This window comes from Penaeus chinensis, chromosome 29, assembly GCF_019202785.1.
Source record: "Penaeus chinensis breed Huanghai No. 1 chromosome 29, ASM1920278v2, whole genome shotgun sequence".
Classification (NCBI taxonomy): domain Eukaryota; kingdom Metazoa; phylum Arthropoda; class Malacostraca; order Decapoda; family Penaeidae; genus Penaeus; species Penaeus chinensis.
This window is the reverse complement of record NC_061847.1, coordinates 15441703-15449202: the sequence shown is the minus strand read 5'-3', so window position 1 is coordinate 15449202 and position 7500 is coordinate 15441703. Positions and strand designations below refer to the sequence as shown.

The following is a 7500-nucleotide window of genomic DNA, read 5'->3' as shown; positions in this document are numbered from 1 at the left end:
AGAGAGAGAGAGAGAGAGAGAGAGAGGGGGGAGAGAGGGGGGAGTGAGAGAGAGAGAGAGAGAGAGAGAGAGAGAGAGAGAGAGAGAGAGAGAGAGAGAGAGAGAGAGAGAGAGAGAGAGAGAGAGAGGTCGGAGAGAGAGAGAGAGAGGACGGAGAGAGAGAGAGAGAGAGAGGTCGGAGAGAGAGAGAGAGAGAGAGAGAGAGAGAGAGAGAGAGAGAGAGAGAGAGAGAGAGAGAGAGAGAGAGAGAGAGAGAGAGACTGGGAAAGGGGGGAGGGAGAGAGAGAGAGAGAGAGAGAGAGGGAGGGAGGGAGGGAGGGAGGGAGGGAGAGGGAGGGAGAGGGAGAGGGAGAGGGAGAGGGAGAGGGAGAGAGAGAGAGAGAGAGAGAGAGAGAGAGAGAGAGAGAGAGAGAGAGAGAGAGGGAGAGGAGGGAGAGGGAGGGAGAGGGAGGGAGAGGGAGAGAGAGGGAGAGGGAGGGAGAGAGAGGGGGAGGGAGTGAGGGAGTGAGGGAGGGAAGGAGAGAGAAACAGAGAGAGAGAAACAGAGAGAGAGAGAGAGAGAGAGAGAGAGAGAGAGAGAGAGAGAGAGAGAGAGAGAGAGAGAGAGAGAGAGAGAGAGAGAGAGAGAGAATATGATGATAATAATAATTTAGTGTTATTCCATTTGTTACAATGGATTATCTTGGTGTGACACGCTGTCTGTTTTATTTTGCTTCTTAATTACCCACTGTGTGCAAGGAATGACACTGGCGGCAAGGGATTTGAACGCAGGTCAGCAAGACTGCTAGACGAGATCGCTACCGCTGCACCACACACAAACTCACACGCATACACGCACGCCTGAGAGAGAGAGAGAGAGAGAGAGAGAGAGAGAGAGAGAGAGAGAGAGAGAGAGAGAGAGAGAGAGAGAGAGAGAGAGAGAGAGAGAGAGAGAGAGCGAGAGAGAGGGCGAGAGCGAGAGAGAGGGCGAGAGCGAGAGAGAGAGACAGCGAGAGAGAGATAAAGAGAGAGAGGGAGAAAGGAAGAGAGCGAGAGATAAAGAGATAGAGAGATAAAGTGAAAAGAGAGAGAGAAAGAGAAAAGAGAGAGAGAAAGCGGGAGAGAGGGATGGATGGAGGGAGGGAGGGAGGGAGGGGGAGAGAGGGGGAGAGAGAGAGGGAGAGAGGGAGAGAGGGAGAGAGGGAGAGAGGGAGAGAGGGAGAGAGGGGGAGAGAGAGAGGAAGAGAGGGAGAGAGAGGTGTAGGGAGAGAGAGGTGTAGAGAGAGGAGAGGGAGAGGGAGAGGTGTAGGGAGAGAGAGGTGTAGAGAGAGGAGAGGGAGAGGGAGAGGGAGAGGGAGAGGGAGAGGGAGAGGGAGAGGGAGAGGGAGAGGGAGAGGGAGAGGGAGAGGGAGAGAGAGAGGGAGAAGGAGAAGAAAGAGGGGGGGGGTGCACATACACTCGGCGAGTTCCTGGGCATATACAGTATATACGCAGGGTACTCGTCCAAGCCAGACAGACGGGAAACAGTTCCTTATACGGTCGGAGGGAGTGGTTCTCACAGCGAGTTAAGGGTTTGTTCTGTACGTGATGAAACTGCAATAAGTGAGTAGAGTTCTCTACATTTTCCACAGACCAATGCAACGATGTGTGAATCAGAGATAGTCTTCTATCCATTACGATTAATAGCTATCATCAAAGATACCAACAACTATCAAATTTCATAATAATAATCATACTATGGTGTATTAGAATATCATTCATGCATTTCTCCCATGCTGTAAGGTTAGAACGAGTATGTTTGCATTTTATCACCATCGCATCATTTGGGGACATTCCAGTTTTTACCACGGGCAAGAAGCAGACTGTTGTTGCTACGTGTCTTACAACAACCCACGAAGTTGTGATGGACAGCATGACCTTACATTGCTCGCCATTTTGGATATATCATTAGAAGGAACGTTGTCTGTAAGGCCTTTTATTGATAAATCATCCATGTTATGCTATTCTGCACTGACCATAGTACGACAATGCAGTACATCCTGCAACATGTGGCAGTGTTCCCTGCAAGTCCAAGGTTTTCCGTGATGATCAATCCATGTTCCCCTAACGTGCCACTTACAACGCAATGAATCGTGTAAAATTAGTAGAACGTTTCACAGCGTCTGCCAAATACACACCTCGATGAAAATGTGCTGCCAGGGATTCCCGTCCAGAGTGCGAATAGCGAAAGAAAAACGTTTATCATCATGACTGGCCCTCAGGCGACCCTTCGCCGCCGATGCTCTGATACAGGAAGATACATCATTCGTAAACAGTGACGCATTCTAATATCTTATCGACATATGTTACATGACAGTAAGTTTCTAAGACGGAAATCTGCCTGACTGTGATAAGGAAATGAAGGAAAAAGTTTGCTGATAAAAAGCGTTACCTGCATTTTACTTGTAGAGTGATACGAGTTGATAATGTGTTAATGTAATAAAAAATAAATAAATAAATAAATAAAATACCATATGCTTTTTCTTTTAATAATTCCCCTAATACAATATACATACATACATGCATTAGCCCACGCCAAGGTTACGTGAGGACTAGCAGGTATGCTCCTTGCGCGCAGCTGCAGCGACACCTCAAAGTCCTCACTCATGTTTACACTATCCTCCAAGGTGACCTCGCTATAAAACGAGTTCCTAGGGAAGGAAACCGTACTACCGTCCCAACACTCATACAAAATTGTAATAAAGGAGGACTCTACAACTATATGAAAAGGACGTATGTCGTCTGGATATACAGTTTTCGAATAAACCCCCCCCCACCATGGATTTATGTTGTCCCTTGTATTTTTTGTGAAATTTTGTTACATACATATGGGTCCACAAGGAGTCTAACAGTAGGCCCTAGTGACCGATCTTGATTTCCTCATTCCTTGAATTGGCAGGAAACACACACACACACACACACACACACACACACACACACACACACACACACACACACACACACACACACACACACACACACACACACACACACATGTATATATATACACACATATTCATATATGCATATAGACAGACGGCGTTATATATATATATATATATATATATATATATATATAATATATATATATATAAATAATATAATATAATCTAATATAATATATATACACACATACACATATACATATACATATGGACATATACAGATATATATAAATACAGATACATATACATATTTATATACATATATAGATAGACAAATATAGAGCTATTCATATATTTATGTACATATATATAAATATTTATATATTTACATACATGTATATACATATATATACATATATATATATATATATATATATATACATATATATATATATATATATATATATATATATATACATATGCACAGACATATGCACACACACGCACATACACACATATATACATATATATATATATATATATATATATATATATATATATGTGTGTGTGTGTGTGTGTGTCTATATATGTATACGTTTATATATATATATATATATATATATATATATATATATATATTTATACTTATGAATTTATATATATTATATACATATACATATATATATATTCATATACATATATATGTATATATATCCATATATATATATATATATATATATATATATATATCCATATCCATATTCATATACATGTATAAACTAGGCTTATCGGGAACAGCAATTTTAATTTCATTTCCAGACGTTTCAGGTGAAAAATTCGTCACACGTCATCAATGCTTAGCTGCAATAATGACACAATATAAAACTAAAGGGTCCATGGGCAAGTTAAGGTGAAAACCCCACCGAGTCCGTTGAGTGCGTGAGACGTAAGTAGGGAAACCTATGCTTGTGGTCAGCAGTTTTATTGGTGCTTCGGATTTTGATAACTGGTTGTCCGACCTATCATTACTGCATCCTTTACATTATCAGTGTTATTTATTTTTAAGAAGGTTACAAATTATTTATCTTTTTAATTTTAGTAACTTCGTCACTTGATTTAATCTATTTATTTTTTAAAGTCTCATAATCTTTCGATTTTTTTGTCATATAATCTTTCGATTTTTTTAAGTCTCATAATGTTTTTTATACTTGTGTCGATTTTTTAAAAAAGTGTTTCAATTATATTTTAATGTTAAAACCTTTATAATTTTACGTTTTATTTTTTTTTTTTTTTTTTTTTAACTTTTAATCTTTAGATCTCTTTGTTAGTTTGTTTTTTTCGCCGTCACCCCCTCGCCCATCTACCAACCCTTCCGTTCCAGTCGTTCCATGATGCCCACTATTCATTCTCAAAATGACCACAAGTTGATTCTACGGTCCATACACTGCGCCCAGCGTATGATGCGCGGTCTGTGGTAAAACGGCAGTGCATAAAGAGACGCATTATTGCACAGCTTCAGATTATCCTAACGTGTGCCACACTGCTTGCAATGCCGACAACAGCACTTTCAATTGCACGGAAGTCGGCTTCTTGCGAACACTCGTCGGACTTAGTGATGATGTGTCTTTGATGATGCGGCAGAGCCTACAGAAGGAAGGTGACGCAAATGAGGCTCTAGAAGTTACTGAGAAGGACAATAACAGCGACTTACTGAGTCCCGAGCCTACTCAATTAATAACGACAATAAAAGAATTAGGAGCCAAGTTGAGTCGTAAAAAGTTCGTACTGAATTTCTTTAACTGCTGCTCAAAATCTGGCTGAGAAAAGAGATGCTGCTGTCTCTATTCTGGATCTAATTGACAACAGGGCATCAACCAAATCCACTTTAGGTGCACTAGAAGTGCCGCCAGTGTTAGACCCACAAAAATAGATGAAGAGTGGCATCCAGAAGCTCGCGAATGGTGGTCTTCCAAAAAGCCTCAACCTCTATAGGGATGAGGGAGTCGGCGCTGACCCTTCCAACCGGGGGTCAGCGCCGCCTCCCTGATCTGAGCCCCACACAACAGAGCGGCGCCAGCAACTCAGTGGGAACAGATGTAATATAGGGCAGAGTAAAGGAGCGCTGCCATCTTTGCAAACAAACAGGTCACAGGCCTGTTCTTACTGTCAACGCAGAGGTCACCTGGAGCACGAGAGGCAAAAACTTTTATTTACTAAGCTCGCTACCGACCAGGTCAATAACAATGCGTTGCTGATCCTATCATTAAACAAATTCCTAACGCCTCAGCAGTTAACGGGTGTATCACACGCGGCGAACTGGTCACTGCTGGCATCTAATACACGCCTATACGCCTGGCCCTATGCACAGAAATATGCCAGGTAGCCTATCCATAATATCAGCCAATGTCAGGGGGTTTCACACGAACTTCTGGATTTAACTTATAGATCTATAATCCCACACAACCCTGACATCATTGCTACTGTTGAGACATTACTCACTCCTGATATCCGTGACAACTTTGGGAAAGTGAACGGCTACACACGCTGGCACCGACGCGACAGGACAGCTGTCACCTTTGGTGACATTGCTGTCTGCATTTGTGATAACCTCGCGGTTCATGTGATCTCTGTGGACATCCCTGATCATCTGGATGTGATGTTCCTTAAGATTCACAGAGACTCACCAATACTGATGTGCTACAGGCCCCAGTGGCAGGGCCGAGAGCCCCTTACCTATCTGCAGCCACACCTTGATGCTCTCCTACAAGCACATGAGTAAAGCCACGCAATCATTTTCGGCGACCTAAACCAATATCTTCCTGCCAGGGCATTTGATGAATTGCTGACAGTGCATGGGTAAACAAATCATGTGAATTTTGCCACCCACATTTCAGGTTCCTCACTTGACCCTATCATCAGTGACCTCAGCGCCGACATAATTAAATGTAGCCAACCGGGGACTGTTCGATTCTCCGACCACTTTGCTGTTCACACACATGCGATAAAAGTGGATCGAGAGGAGAGTACAATTAGAACAAACTGGCTCTGGCCAGTATGTACCACAAGCTAAGACTAAATTGGGATAAAATATTGAGTGACGATATCAATGAACCTTGATTCAATACTAATGAAATCTTATTAACACTACAGAGACATTTTATATCCAGTCAGAGATACAAATGTAAAGCAGATCAGCCATGGTTGGTTATCAGTGTCACTCTGCTGCTGACCAGAAAAGTGGAGCCTGGCGTTGATATAAGCAACATCCAACCAACCACAATAAACAACTGCACAAGATGGCCAGCAAGAATATGCATTGCGTGTAAAAGAGGGCGACTGAACAATGGAAAAATGACCTACAACAAAACTCGCTCTCGTATTGTTGGTGATAAAGTCTTGTGGACTTGTATAAAGCAGCAACAAGGCCTGTTTCAGGACGACACCATACCCCATTAACAAAGCCTGATAAAACAACTGCAATCACAAGTGCAGAAAAGGCCCAAGTTCTTGCCACTCACTTTGCAAGCAAAATGAGTGTCCCTGACCTCGACCTAAGTCTCTCATCCGTCCCTCTCTACACTAAAGCCACATTGGCAACCATCAGCATTAAAGTTGATATATTTTAGACACGAATAAAGGTATGGGTGGGGACCAGATTAGTCTCCGTCTGCTCAAAGGTTGTGCTGACCAATAAGCAGAGCCCCTGTGTAGGCTTTTCAACAACTGCTTGCAAAGGAAGCAGTGGCCTTGTTTGTGGAAATCTGCTCCAGTAGTGCCGAACCACAAAAATATGCAGCGATAGATCATAACAATTATAGGGTCATACCTCTGCTATCTGTTGTTAGAAAGATATTTGAAAGTATAATTGTTGAAAATCCCATTAAGCACTTCGACAGCCACCGATTACTGAACGAGAAAGTTTGTTATTTGGGCAGAGATCAGCCTCTGACCTACTTCTCGTCCAGTCATCGTCATGGAGTCCAGCCTTAGATGATGGCCAAGACACATGTGATCGCACTAGACATCGCTGGTGCGTTCGACAGGGCGTGGCACCGTGGCATCATCAGCAAGCTATGGAGCTTCGGCATCAGTGGGAACCTCCTGGACCTACTTCATAACTATCTTCATGGAAAATCCCTTTCCGTGGTGGTGTGCGGTCACTCCTCCACCGAGTGCTCCATCAGTGCCTCTGTACCCCAAGGAAGCGTCCTCAGACCTCTGCTTTGGAACGTCTTCTTTAATGACATCCTGCAACTCATACCGGAGGCGTCCGCGTATGCTGACAACTGCACGATCACATTCTCGTGTAAGCGAAACGACCACCAGCGAACGATAGCGCTCATCAATCAGACGCTTCAGGGCCTTGTAGAGTGGAACCGGAAATGGCAGGTGGCGCTAGCCACGGAGAAGACACAGGGGATGTTCATCTCACGTCGGAGGGACCTGGCCACCTTGCCCGTTCCAAACATCCTCTCTGCAGGAGTTCATCAAGATCCTCGGAGTAGAGTTCGACAGCGGCTTAAAATACATGCGTCACGTCCAGGAAGAGGTTAAGAAAGCTGCGTGGAAGCTTGAATGCATCCGTCGCATCATCCAT

General features: G+C 43.4%; 1 protein-coding gene across 1 annotated transcript in view; it reads right to left on the bottom strand.

Moving 5' to 3' along the window:
• LOC125040496 (trafficking kinesin-binding protein milt-like) overlaps positions 1-7500 on the bottom strand; it is an 82394-nt gene that overhangs the window by 71153 nt on the left and 3741 nt on the right. The gene's annotated exons all lie outside the window — the stretch shown is intronic.